Raw genomic sequence first — 14,927 nt, forward strand, 5'->3', positions numbered from 1 at the left:
GCTCTGGAGGTCTGTAATAGCTATTGTGAAATACCATGAATAATTAAATAAATGATACAGTGAGTCTGAATGAGTTGCAGCAGTCAAAAAAAGAGACACAGAACTGGTATAGACGGATCTAAAACCGGAATTAGTTTGTTTCCCATAATTAATTTCAACTAATTCGTTCGTTAATGACGCTAAAATCATACACATCCTACGGATATTGAGATATTTGCGAAAGTTCTCACGTCACTTGTCACACGCGCTGCGGGTTGCCACTGCGCATGCGCCGCCAGCGTGGTGGGGGAAGTTGCCCTCAGCCCAGAGTCGCGCGCGCGCCAGAGCTCACAATCGCTCCGTGGCTTGCGTCGTCGGTGGTTGTCGTCGGAGTTCGTGAACAACGTGGTTGCCGTGTGAGCGCTGCATTTACCTGGTGGAAGTGATTTGGCGGGTGACGAGTATTCTTATCTCCTTCCGCGTGTGAGAGGGTTGTGAATACGCCGCCGTCGAAAACTACCGGCCGAGGGGCGGAGCAGGCTCAAACAGTGAGTGTGACTTTTTTTCCCTTAAATAAGTGATCGATTCTTCTGAAGTGATTGATTTGTGTGTGTGTGTGTGTGTGTGTGTGTGTGTGTGTGTGTGTGTTCCTTAAAATTTTGTTATAAGCATCATCGGTTGCTCGGAGCAATGTCAAAGTATGTAAGTTGAATGAATGTGATAAAGTGTTTGTTATTTTTATTGTGGAGCGTTAAAGGAAACGCTGAACTCATTAATACCTTGCAAAGTAGGACCTAAATATAAGACACTCGAACAGAAAATTTAGTTGGAGTACCCATTGATCCATGAGCAAAGGCTCATCCAAGATGGGGGAAGCACCTGTTGAATATAACCTCTCGCTGTTCTTGTTTACGTCTTGAATGCTACACGCCAATGGAGCAAATGTACAGGAAACTTACCGAAAACCGATTCAGATTTACACTGGCTTCAGTCTGTGGAACTGAAGTTTTCTGTTAAAGTTCCAGTAAAGCTTGCGTGCCCTTTTACAAGCAAGCAACACGAGACCCAACACTCGAAATTTGAAGTCCCGTGTTTAGTCAGCCCAAAAGAATGAACGTTCCCATCCGCAAACGGACTTTTATCCAAATAGACAATGCCACGCGGATGCCAATAACAATGTCCACAGACTTAGGAAAGTTTCCTCACTCGGATAATCCGTCATATTACCAATCAAAAGAGTATAGCGATATATGCACACTTTAAACTCCAAAAATTAGAAAAGATTTAAGGCGAAGGTTTGTGTTACCTTTACAGGTGTTAACTGTGTATCTCTCTCTCTCTCTCGCTCGCACGCTCCCTCCCTCATTTTTTCTACCGGATTAAACAGATCGGAACGAAAATTTGGTCGTCAAGAATATAGCAGTGCCGTATCCAGGCGGGCTTGCAGTCAAATAATGACACCTCCGATTGCTGACACTGGATTCGAACCCAAAGTCCTACGTTTCTTAGCCAATGCGCTGTTCTCCAATAGAGCAGTTCTCACATTCCGGCTTGTAGCTTCGTGTTATAGGCTGCTCCCCCACTCCTTTCAAACCGTTTGCAGCGTAAAACTGATCAGTAGATAGATTTCCGTCTGCTAAGCACATTGCATTAGGAAAGCAGTGACAAGTCTTGTAAATATAGGAAAGAAATCCTTGGTTGTGTTCAATGAATGGTAGTGGTGGTATGACTGTTCAAAAGATTATCCAGTATAGTTATGGGCTAAGCCTTCCGTGATGTAGGAGCGCAGCTCCGGAATAAAATCCTAATGTTACGTAAGACACCAGCAGCTACAGGTTTTAAAGACTCCTGGAAATTTCTGTAACATTACTTGCTGTGTAAAGCAGTTCACTGCGGTGGTCTGTAACGCAGTAGTACGACGAACCGCCTGAAGGATAACAAGCGAGGAGTAGATTTAAAAACATGCAGTTAAATTCGCTATTTGTACAACTTTTTGTGATACACATGAAGGGATATCATTAAATTGCTTCAGCGCACACCACATCCTATTTTTGCCACCCTTCTGTATTGCCTCGTCACTAATTGGATATTAACTGCAGCCTTCATAAATCTTTAGAGCATGACCTCGTGAATGACGATAAAATTTTTGGGAAGTGTAGTGGGTGAATATACCCTTCTTTCTGTGCATGTAACGACTGTCACCAGATATTTAACATTGGCACGAATTGGTAGACTGAAAGACGCGCCACAGGACTTAACTGGGCAACAAAACGTTATAGCAAGCACAGTTGTTAAACATTTTCCAAGAAATAAGTGATACCTGCTAGTTGTACATAAGTTCGCAAGATGGTGCAGTAGTAAATTGAATGAGCGTGACAATGATGACTGAAGTTTGCGCTATAGATTTCTGCGTCTTCAGTAGCCTTTACTTTGCCTGTGTATTTATTAGCGGCACCGTTTCCCTTAATCACTTTTGAACAACGAATGTTGGACCTGGGTATCTCAGAACTTGCCTATCTTCGCACTAGTCAGAGGCCATAAGACTTGAAAGGCTGGAATCTGAGACGTGGACTGTGCTGGAAATGTAGAGAAAGCAAGATCGTTTTAGCGTTCTATAACTTGAATCGGCCATTTATGCCTTGAATGGGAGTCGAAGTTTCCCTCGTATTTGCAGGTCATTTTTTGCGATTACTTAGTTAACATTCTTGCAGGTAACGGTCCGTAACATTGAAGTTTGTGTAGAATTCGCATTATTGTTGCTGTAAACACGCCTGTAAACAAAGGCACTCACGCAGTCAACATAATCAGTGGATTCAGGAATCTGACAATACTAAAACACGGACGTGACAACAAAAAACCATATCGAGAGAAGCGACGAATCTTGAAATCAAACTAAGAGAGTAGAATTAAAGTCATTGCTCGTGAGATTTTTAGTATTTGCTGGTATTGAAAAGCAAAGAGAAATTAAACAGGCGACCACAGAACGCCGTACAGCAGTTCTGGCACGGGATTCGAATTCAAAAGGCGCTAGCTTTAAACCCCCGTCTGATCATCCAGATCTTTTCAGTGGTTTTTGTGAACTGAGGCAGTTGCAAGATTCTCTCGAAAGGCAATAGCAATTTTCCTTTTTCTATTCTTGAACACTCCGAATTCGGTATCAATTTTAATTACTTCTTCGTCGACGGACGGACAATATCTCAATCTTCGTTGAAACAACTTACGGAAGATTGCAATTTGAAGGACTAGAGCTTCAGTGTACACACACACACACACACACACACACACACACACACACACACATAGATGATAGATAGATAGAGAGAGAGAGAGAGAGAGAGAGAGAGAGATGACGCAGCAGGCACTGCCGAATTGTTTTTTCTGGACGTGATCATGAAATCTCGTTGGTTTATTTGAATTGCGTTGCTCAGCAGTAGCCTGTAGCCTCGTACGTCAGTGACACGCGAACCTACGGATCATTAACGACGATCTTTAACGATTAGTTTTTTATATAGAGAGAAAGCGTTTGACAATGTTTACTGGAACAGTCTTTGAAATTTTAAGGGGTGCAGCGATACAATACAGAGGAAACCAGACTGTAGTTAAGAGAGTCGAATGTTACGAATAGAAAGTAGTAGTTGTAATGAGACAGGGTTATGTCCCATCCCAGATGAATTCAGCATCAGCATTGAGCAAGCATTAAAGGAAAACAATGAGAAATTTAAAGTTCAGTGAGAAGAAATAAAAATATTGAGGCTTGCCGAAGAAATTGTTACACAGAAGACGACTTCGAAGAGTAGTTGAATGGTATGAACAGTGTCTTCAAAAGAAGTTATTAGACAGTCACCAACAAAAATTAAAGAAGATAATGGAATGTAGTCGAATTGAGTAATGTATTGTAGTTGAATCACGAAATGGAACACTAAAAGCAGACGAATTTTGTTACTTGAGCAAAAAAATATTTGACGATGGGCGAAGTGTAGAGAATAGAAAGAGGCCTTACTAAAATTGGGTAATTTATCATCTAATGTAAAGTGTTGTGAAGCCCTCTTTTTGAAGGTATTATCTGAAGTGAAACGTGGACGATAAATAGTTCGCAAGAGAATTAAAACTACTGACATACGGTGTTACGGAAGAGCGCTGGGTATAGCGAATAACTAATGAAGTACTGAATCAAATTGGTGTAAAAATATTTGTGGCATAACTTCGCTAAAAGAGGGATCAGTTTACGGAAAACATGCAGAAACCTGGAGAGAGCTACTAACTGGACAAAAAAATTAGTCATCCGTAGCGAAATCATTAAAAGCATCATGTAATACCATGGAATTCCTCCCTTCGACTTGATAACCGCATGGATTCGGTTAGGAAGTGATTCTACAGAGTTGAGCAGGTACGTCATGTACTGGTTAAGCCACTCGCTGAGAATTTGATCGCGCAATTCCATCAATTGAGGGATGCCGATGTTGGCGTTTTACCCGCCATTCTATTATCTCCCACAGATTTTCTATGGAGTTAGTCACATGATTTTGCCGGACAGTAGAGATATAATAAGATGGGAGAGTATTCAGAAACCCAATTACATATTCTTCTACCCTGTCTTTGTGCCTGTGTGAGCAATGGGTTCTTGCGAGATGGCGGCCACCAAATATTCATTGCTTGAGGTTCCCATCGCAAAGTTCTCTCGCCAGCAGGTTGGAGTGGACCTTCATTCACTGCCTGCAGCAATTCCTGCCGGGTTTGGAGGTAATTTTTATTCACAAGCCGTGAAGCGCGTGTCCGGTCTGTCAGGATCTTCCGTCGGTCACAGTACCGACGTCACGTTAGTCACGTCCTTAGGTTTACCAATGCTTAAGTCCGCTTGAAACATAAATGTTTCACTGATTGCTACAGCCTTGTGCTCAGGTAGAGGCAGTGCGCGTGCAATTGAGTTCGTGACGGGATTGCTGCACCGTTTGTAAAGGCTTAGCGGTTCGTCTATACGTGCGCGCCCGGGTGACTAATTTTTTATCCGGTGAGCTTAGTTTGTTTGGTGATGGATGGCAATGTGGGGAGAAATAACTGCAGATTGACACTAGTAAGCAGACTTGAATGGTTGTAGGTTACAGTTGTTGCGCAGAGATGAAGAGGCTTCGAAGGTTAAACTAGCATGGTGAGATACGTCAGGCCAGTCATAGGACTAAGGACGACGAGAACATTTAAAACCAGAAGGCCGGTTAGGCGCAACTCTCCATACTTCTGTCCTGTGCTACTTTGTCCATCTCAGAACTACTGCAACCTACAGCAATTGGAACATTTTGCAAAAATATTTACCCTACACGTCTCATTTTATCATTTGCTTGATGGCGAGGGGTTGCTGTAGTTATTCGCTGAAGAGGCTGGCACAAGAAACAGTAGCGTAGAGAACTGCATCTAACAAGTTTTCAGACCGAAGATCACAACACACGATGACGATGACATGTTGGTATACAGAAATATAGTAGTCATTGCAGTTGTCAGTTCATTTATTTGTTGCGAAGTGGTTCATTGCAGGAACTATTTACAACTCTGAGAAGATAGTCATATTTAAGTATGTCTCTGTTCTATTGTGACAGCTTTATAGTACACAGTACTACTGCCAGTATTTTGTAATCTTGACTAACGAAGCTAATTATTGAGTAATAAAAAAGTCAGCACCTGTTTTCTTTGGTATTAGATTTCACGTCGTATTTGAAGTATTCCACGTGCCACAAAAATTATCAAGTAGAAATTGCTTCAGCCGTTACAGAGCCCTGCTCACATATCAGGTCTTCAGTCACCCCAAACGTAGGAGTATCTAGTCCAACATGCATTTATTTTCTCTAGTAGATGAGCAGATCGATCAATGCAGCTTTTGCACATCTTCAGTAATTTAAGAAACGGTTCCCCTGAAAAGGATAAGCCCCTATTTCCTTGCCTATCCCTGTCCCATCTGAACTCGAATTACGTCAGTGCCGTCGTAGAGGGGACGTTAAGTCCTACTTCCAAGATGTACCGCAACCCGCTCAGGGTTCGACAGTAAGCGTAATTCCAGTTTTTGCGGCTCCGGCATATCGTATTTTGTAGTCGCTGTAATGACATTTCTCAGCAACTACCAGAATAGCACCATAAATTCGGTATTCCGCATCCTGTTTCACTTGCGGCTCTGAACGTATATCGGCAACAAAATTCCTCAGCACAATGCGTAGCTGCTGCTTTTGTCACGATGCCATTACCATCAGCCAAGCCCACGGTGATTGGTGACAAGCAGTGTTGTCAGTCAGAACAACAATTACTTTGTCTCCAGGCCCACAACTGGCTGAGTAACTTCATTGCAGTGTTGGAGAGACATATTCTGTGCTGTATGCAAGAAAATAGCGACATTGTCAAATGTGTTGCTGTTACGTTCAATAGTCTGAAAAACTGCCAACCTACTAAGATATACAGCGGTGGTTCCCAACCTGTAGGCGCCTCTGGTAAGTGGCGGAGGGTAGGCTGTATGTTCCTCATCGCCCTTTCTGCCTTTGGGAACCTGAGATTGCACCTCTGAACTTCGGAATTTTCTTCCCTTGTGTTTCGCACAGTAGGCCCTTCTTTGGCGTGTTGTTTTGTTGACTTGCCTATTACAGTTAAGAGGCACTGATGACCTCATCGTTTGGTCCCTATAATAATTAGAACAACCAATCAACCCAACCTGGTGGTAATTACCCCATTGAGGTTAAAATGAAATTTTCTGAGAGGTAAAAACAAAAATTTTGGTATATTTCGATCACGAAAGTTAACAATTTTTAAAACATCGTTACAACTATCACTGTTTCGTAAGACTGTAATACTGATGACATACGTTACTAATGATTACATTTTTAAATACCAACATTAATGCATGTCAGTGTGGTGGTGATTAGAAACGAGTCTATGAAAATCTCCCTTGTTCCTCCCAGGCCATCCACTACACACATATTCTGTACTGTATACCATGCATCTATAACAGTAAAATTGACACATCGTTATATATCACATGACACTCCTTTCACAGAGTTGCAGGTAGTTCCCACAATTGGCGAGAAGTTGCTTCTTTATTCACTTCGCAACAGATAAACGAACAAACTGACAACACTACAGTAATGGGTACTATATTTCTATATACCAACACTGCATTATTGGTATTGTGTGTTGTCTTCAGCCCGAAAACTGGTTTGATACAGTTCTCCACGCTACTCTATGCTTGCAAGCATCACCATCTCCAAATAACTGCTGCAACCCGCATCCTTCTGAATCTGCTTACGGTATTCATCTCTTGGTCTACCTCAAATACGTTCACCCCCTTCCCCCCCCCCCCGACGTCCCTCAAGTATTAAATTGATCACTTGATGCCTCAGAATGTCCTATCAACCGATCCCTTCTTCTAGCCAGGTTGTGCAAAAAGTCCTTGTCTCCTCATTTCTGTTCAGTACCTCCACACTATTGACATGATCTACCCATCCAGTCTTCAGCATTCACCTGTAGCATCAATTTCAAAAGTTTCTATTCTCTTCTTGTCCAAACTGTTTATCGTTCATTTTGCACTTCCATACATGGCTACACTTCAAAGAAATACTTTCATGGAAGACTTCCTGACACTTAAAATCTGTAATCAATGTTAACAAATTTCTCTTCCTTAGAAACACTTTTCCTGCCATTGCCAGTCTACATTTTATTTCCTCTCTACTTCAGCCATCATCAATTATTTTGGTGCCCAAATAGCAAACTCATCTACTAGTTAAGTCTCATTTCCTGTTCTTATTTAGTCAGCATAATCTGATTTGACTATATTATTATTATTATTATTATTATTTCTTTACTTTCTCAGACGTTAAGTCTGGTTAAAAATGGAAAGTGACGCGGACCTTGATCAAGCGTCACTTCCTTTTAACTGTACGGTATATGTTATATTGCATTTAGGAACTTTCGGGTAATTGAGCATGTATCAATAATTACGGATTTCTGTAATTGTATATATAAGTTTGGATGTAGCTGTATTGCATTGATGTACTGGTGGATATTGTGTGGTATGACTCCTGTAGTTGATAGTATAATTGGTATAATGTCAACTTTATCCTGATGCCACATGTCCTTGACTTCCTCAGCCAGTTGGATGTATTTTTCAATTTTTTCTCCGGTTTTCTTTTGTATATTTGTTGTATTGGGTATGGATATTTCGATTAGTTGTGTTAATTTCCTCTTTCTATTGGTGAGTATGATGTCAGGTTTGTTATGTGGTGTTGTTTTATCTGTTATAATGGTTCTGTTCCAGTATAATTTGTATTCATCATTCTCCAGTACATTTAGTGGTTCATACTTGTATGTGGGAACGTGTTGTTTTATAAGTTTATGTTGTAAGGCAAGTTGTTGATGTATTATTTTTGCTACATTGTCATGTCTTCTGGGGTATTCTGTATTTGCTAGTATTGTACATCCACTTGTGATGTGATCTACCGTTTCTATTTGTTGTTTGCAAAGTCTGCATTTATCTGTTGTGGTATTGGGATCTTTAATAATATGCTTGCTGTAATATCTGGTGTTTATTGTTTGATCCTGTATTGCAATCATGAATCCTTCCGTCTCACTGTATATATTGCCTTTTCTTAGCCATGTGTTGGATGCGTCTTGATCGATGTGTGGTTGTGTTAGATGATACGGGTGCTTGCCATGTAGTGTTTTCTTTTTCCAATTTACTTTCTTAGTATCTGTTGATGTTATGTGATCTAAAGGGTTGTAGAAGTGGTTATGAAATTGCAGTGGTGTAGCCGATGTATTTATATGAGTGATTGCTTTGTGTATTTTGCTAGTTTCTGCTCGTTCTAGAAAGAATTTTCTTAAATTGTCTACCTGTCCATAATGTAGGTCTTTTATGTCGATGAATCCCCTTCCTCCTTCCTTTCTGCTTAATGTGAATCTTTCTGTTGCTGAATGTATGTGATGTATTCTATATTTGTGGCATTGTGAACGTGTAAGTGTATTGAGTGCTTCTAGGTCTGTGTTACTCCATTTCACTACTCCAAATGAGTAGGTCACTACTGGTATAGCGTAAGTATTTATAGCTTTTGTCTTGTTTCTTGCTGTCAATTCTGTTTTCAGTATTTTTGTTAGTCTTTGTCTATATTTTTCTTTTAGTTCTTCTTTAATATTTGTATTATCTATTCCTATTTTTTGTCTGTATCCTAGATATTTATAGGCATCTGTTTTTTCCATCGCTTCTATGGAGTCACTGTGGTTATTCAATATGTAATCTTCTTGTTTAGTGTGTTTTCCCTTGACTATGCTGTTTTTCTTACATTTGTCTGTTCCAAAAGCCATATTTATATCATTGCTGAATACTTCTGTTATCTTTAGTAATTGGTTGAGTTGTTGATTGGTTGCTGCCAGTAGTTTTAGATCATCCATGTATAGCAAATGTGTGATTTTGTGTGGGTATGTTCCAGTAATATTATATCCATAATTTGTATTATTTAGCATGTTGGATAGTGGGTTCAGAGCAAGACAGAACCAGAAAGGACTTAATGAGTCTCCTTGGTATATTCCACGCTTAATCTGTATTGGCTGTGATGTGATATTATTAGAGTTACTTTGGATATTAAGTGTGGTTTTCCAGTTTTTCATAACTATGTTTAGGAACTGTATCAATTTAGGATCTACTTTGTATATTTCCAATATCTGTAGTAACCATGAGTGGGGTACACTATCAAAAGCTTTTTGGTAATCAATGTATGCGTAGTGTAGCGACCTTTGTTTAGTTTTAGCTTGATATGTCACCTCTGCATCTATTATCAGTTGCTCTTTACATCCTCGTGCTCCTTTGCAGCAGCCTTTTTGTTCTTCATTTATAATTTTGTTCTGTGTTGTATGTGTCATTAATTTCTGTGCAATGACTGAGGTTAATATTTTGTAGATTGTTGGTAGGCATGTTATGGGGCGATATTTAGCTGGGTTTGCTGTGTCTGCTTGATCTTTAGGTTTCAGATAGGTTATTCCATGTGTAAGTGTATCAGGGAATTTGTATGGGTCTGCAATGTAACTGTTAAATAATTTAGTTAGATGTGAATGTGTTGAGGGGAACTTCTTTAGCCAGAAATTTGCTATTTTATCTTTTCCAGGGGCTTGCCAATTGTGAGTAGAATTAATTGCTTGGGTGACTTCATGTTGCAAAATTATCAATTCAGGCATTTGTGGCATCAACTTGTATGTGTCTGTTTCTGCTTGTATCCACCGTCCATGCCTGTTATGTTGTACCGGGTTTGACCATATGTTGCTCCAGAAGTGTTCCATGTCTGTTATGTTTGGTGGATTGTCTATTTTAATGTGTGTGTTATCTATTGTCTGGTAAAATTTCTTTTGGTTTGTGTTGAATGTTTGGTTTTGTTTCCTTCTATTTTCACTTTTTTTGTATCTTCTAAGTCGTTTGGCCAATGCTTGTAATTTCTGCTTCTTTTCATCTAATTGCTCTATTGCTTCTTGTTGTGAGATTTTACCTAACCTTTTTCGTTTTTTGTCTGATATTTCATTTCTTATAAATTGTGTTAGCTGTCCGATGTCTTTTCTCAGTTTTTCTATTCTGATCTGTAGCCTGTGTTGCCATGCTGGTTTTGTGGGTTTCTTCTGTGTGTTGGTTGGTTCTGATCTCTGCCTAGTGTGTATATTTAGTGTAGTGAGTGCTCCTACATAAACCAGTAGTTGTAACTCTTCCATTGTTGTATTTTCATTTATTTTGTTGTGTATGATTGTGTTGATAGTTGTTATTGTTGTTTCGACTTGTGGGTTATTTGGTGGTGTATGCAAGATTGGTCTAATGTCTGTATCTGTGTCTTTGTATTCTATATATGTCAGCTGAAATTTCTCTTCTATATCTAACATGTGTGTCACTTCGTGTTCTATTTGTGCTTGTTCTGGTGGCTGTCTTAAGATGTCGTTTTCCTCTGATTGTTTAATTGATGCGTGTTGTTCTTTGTTTGTTTGCTCTGGGATGTTTGAGTCCATTACTGTATTTTCTTCTTCTGATTGCACATTATTTTGTTCCAGTATTTGTTGTACTTGTTGTTTGATGTTTTCTAATTCTGACTGGGGTATCCTGTTATTTTTTATTATTACACGGATCTGATCAGCTAGTCGTTGTTCTGTTAAAAATTTTAATTCTGGGTATCTGGTAATAAATGTTGTGTATACTTGTGATCTGTATCCAGTTGTGTTGGTTCCTAGGTTTGTTGCTTGGTAATAGCAGAACATGAGGTGTCGATTAACTTCATCTGACCATCTCATCCTCTGTCTTTGTTTTCCTTCTAGGGTGGTTGCAGGAAGCATATCCTGCAAAACACCTCTATTTGGATTTAAATCATTTTCCAGTTGGCTAGCAGTGTCGTTACCATTGTGGGCGGGCATAGGGTTCAAGCGTCGTCCCCGACCATGACGGCGCTTGTCCGAGGCTTCTTTAGTTCTGTCCTGAACCAACTAATCACACTAAAGGGGGGGGTTAGCCCTATTAGTGGTTTGTTCTTTTCGTCGCCTTTTACGACTGGCAGAACATACCGGAGGCCTATTCTTTTCCCGGGCCTCCACGGGTATTATTATTATTATTATTATTATTATTATTATTATTATTATTGGAAGTGGTCAGACTTTTAAAGCACTGGCAGCCTCGAGTCTTCAAATTTCTGCCAGTTCAGAAATTTGAGTCCAGCAGCCAAGTGATTTAAAAAAACAGTAAGTGTAGTGCGCCCACTTGAACATGATTGATTCTAAATGAGGATGCAGGATGTGGGAGAAGTCAGATTGTTGCATGAGAAGCATGTTTCGTAACAAGTGTCTACTTGTGACTGCAGACAGTGTTCTTTACTGTAGGTGGCACCTGCGATGGACTGAGAATTGCTTAGCCATTCTATTAAAAAAAAGTTGTATGAAATAAGTACCGATTGTGTCAGTGGTTCATTGGTTCGTGGTTTAATAAGACCCCTACAACTTTCAAATAGAACCAAATGCAGTCAAACAAGTACCATCAGACAAAGGCTATCCTCCTACCTAAGTGGACTTCATACTGTACAAAAGCAGAGAAACAGGTTTACTCTTTTCTTTATCTTGTCCTTGACCCACCACTCACAGAACGCAATAGGTTGTACACAACTCCATACTTCGTCTCACTGGATGTAGCCAGGAAGCTTAAATCCGGGAACATAAAATCATTTTATGTACGCAGCACTGTTGGACGCTTTTTGCCCAATGATAGAGCACGCCAGCTTTGGTAAAGATTTGATGTATAAAATTACTAGTAACTGTAGTCCGGCAGGGCAATGTTTACCTGCTTGAAGGAACACCAGAGACTGGAAATTTAGAAAGGAGATCAAACCTTCAGAGACCTTCTACTTAAAGGAGGCCATAGTTAGGAAGTTGAAACTTCAGTCATTACACCACGTCCATAAAGGAAGGAAGATGAACTATCGTGAAATAATGGAAATTAATAAACTTGTCCTACAGTCCAAGCTTAGTATTGAATGACCAGACAGTTCCCCTACTCGCCACTTCTATACGTAGATACTACTCATAATACCATCCAGGCCTTGTTGTAAATTACCCCCTCACTCACATGCCCCATTATCCTTTATTTCAGTTACTAAAATTTCTCTCGTGTTAAAATTTTACTTTGGGTAATAACTGCTTCACTCACCTGCTTAACATCACTATACTTTATCTGTTTCTATGTACAACTGTTGTAATTTGCCTGTAGTTAATTACTTAATGTGTTACATTTTTCTTAGTTAAATACTAGTATTGCATTTACATTGAAACAATCCCTCTTGTTTCAATCTTAATTCTAGCATTAACATATCATCTCTGGAAATGGAGATAATCTGTAGATGCACTAGTGTAAAATCTTTGATCCAACAAAATTTCACTCCATCTTTGTAACTAATGATGGCGTAACAGTCAAAAACCGGTTCTTGTAACAAATAATAAATATTGTAGAATGTTACACCAGTATTGTTTCATTCATAACACCTACAAAACTAAATATCATTTCTCATTCGTATTTTAAAAATTATAAGTGCCCAAAGAAAATTCTTTACTCATTATAAAGCGCAATTTGGTGCTAATGTTGACGATGAAGGGGTATGGGGGAGAGGGTACCAACTAATACTTGGTTGCACTCAGGATAATAGCCTCAGAAATGTCGGGAACTACTGATGTAGAGGTTCAGGGTTTAATCCTTAGCCCAAAGATGTTATTTGTCAACTATCACTTTTTCCCCCTTTGCCAGTGCTTGTTAAAATGAAAAATGCCGAGTTGCATCGTGATTCGGAGTCCATGTTAAACGGTGGTCCTTCTAGAACTCGCTCGGTTAGTCAGTTCTGATATGAACGCAAAAACTGAATATAAAATTTTCTCCTGTCTTCCATCTTGTAGTGATTAAGCTGAGAAAATGACAGCAATCCGCCTAGACAGTGTACACAGCGCAGATCTTAAGTAACGACCTCCAGCGGGATGGGAATTTTGAGAACTGTGAGTGTTAAAGCTGCATATGAGATGTTTTTATCACTTTAATCAAAGTTGTGCGGAATGACTTCGGTGTGCTAGGGCAGTGGGACTAGCTCAGTGCGGAGTGGATGGAGGGCCTCGAAGGCCAAAAGCTGTGTTCCAGTGGAGTTTGGGGGGGGGGGGCATTCCAGGAGGCGGGAACCGGTTCCCGTGGCCGGCCAACCGCGAACCTCCGCTCAGGGCCGCTAGGCACGTGCAAGGAGAGCAGAGCCAGGCCGCAGCTGCTGCGACGCGACGCCAACTTGTCTCGTCTCGCCTCGCCACCTGCCTGGACAGAAACCTCGAACCCTTGCCACTTGCCCGGCTTCTTCATGAGATTCTTCTGTGAAAATACGTATGCTCACCATTAAAATCACTATCTCACGAATGATAGCAAATACTGCGATTTTCATTAAAATTCAATTTTTCCATGTTTTATAGAATTCGCCGAGGTCTGCGACTGTTAAAAAAAGTTGAGATACCAATGAGTTTGATTTCATATCTATCTTCAGCAGCCTGCTGTCATGTGCGTAAAGCCTAGTTTACACGATGGCACTAGGTTGCGCGAAAATTCGCTATCTGCCACTGCGCAAGCGCGGCGCGCGATTGCGCAACTCGTTGGTGAAACTAAACAGTTTCGACCTATTCCAACTTTGGCGACAGTTAATTAGTAGTTATATGTGTTTTGAGGTTAGCTGTCGTGTTGGTAGTGTGTAAATAAACATAGATATGAGTGAGCAATGGTAGAAATTTTTTCGCTTCTTCTATGTCTATGCTTTGTGACGTTGTTTGTCGGCTTTTAACGATGTTGATAATAGAAACAAGCAGCGACGTGTTATCGCGCCTGAGGCCGACCTACGCAATCCGAACATGAATGGATTGGCAATATCTGAGCTGCAGAGCAAAATTCATTCAGTTAGGTGAACGTACAAAAATGAATGAAGTAAAATCCAGGGAAGCAAGATATCTGGCTGTGGAACAGCCCACGTCTACAGGACTAAATTTCTGTGCTTAGTTGGCAGATTCTATGTACAGGAGGAAAGACTACACAAATCTGGCGATTATTGCTGACTTACCCACGTATAAGTTACACACCCTCCCACGTCTGTCTATCAATCCATCTCATTCTTCCATCTCTGTCTCCATCTCCCCAATTCTCTTTTGCATCTCCTCTCTCTGCCCATTTCTTTCAGCACTTCTGACCACATCTCCTTCCCCCTCCCTCTGACCACATCTCCCTTCCCCTCCCTTTTCCACCTGTGCACTGCCCTTCAGTGCCTTTCACCTGTCTCATGCATCTGTCCTCCCCTCTCTATTTCCTCCTCCCTCTTGCTCTGTCTCAGCTTTTCAATCCATTTCAGCCTGTCTGCAGACATTTTCATCAGCATGTGTAGCCCCTGCAATACCAGTTCAGTTAT

At 40.4% G+C, this 14,927-nt stretch overlaps 1 protein-coding gene across 1 annotated transcript in view; it reads left to right on the forward strand.

Annotated features, from left to right (window-relative positions):
* Positions 1–330: 330 nt before the first annotated feature.
* Positions 331–14,927, forward strand: part of LOC126237195 (CD82 antigen-like) — a 326,754-nt gene continuing 312,157 nt past the window's right edge. Inside the window, exon 1 of the mRNA XM_049947074.1 lies at positions 331–527. The gene's annotated coding sequence lies outside the window, so the exon portion shown is untranslated. The remainder of the gene's footprint in view (positions 528–14,927) is intronic.

This window comes from Schistocerca nitens, chromosome 2 (assembly GCF_023898315.1).
Source record: "Schistocerca nitens isolate TAMUIC-IGC-003100 chromosome 2, iqSchNite1.1, whole genome shotgun sequence".
Taxonomy (NCBI): domain Eukaryota; kingdom Metazoa; phylum Arthropoda; class Insecta; order Orthoptera; family Acrididae; genus Schistocerca; species Schistocerca nitens.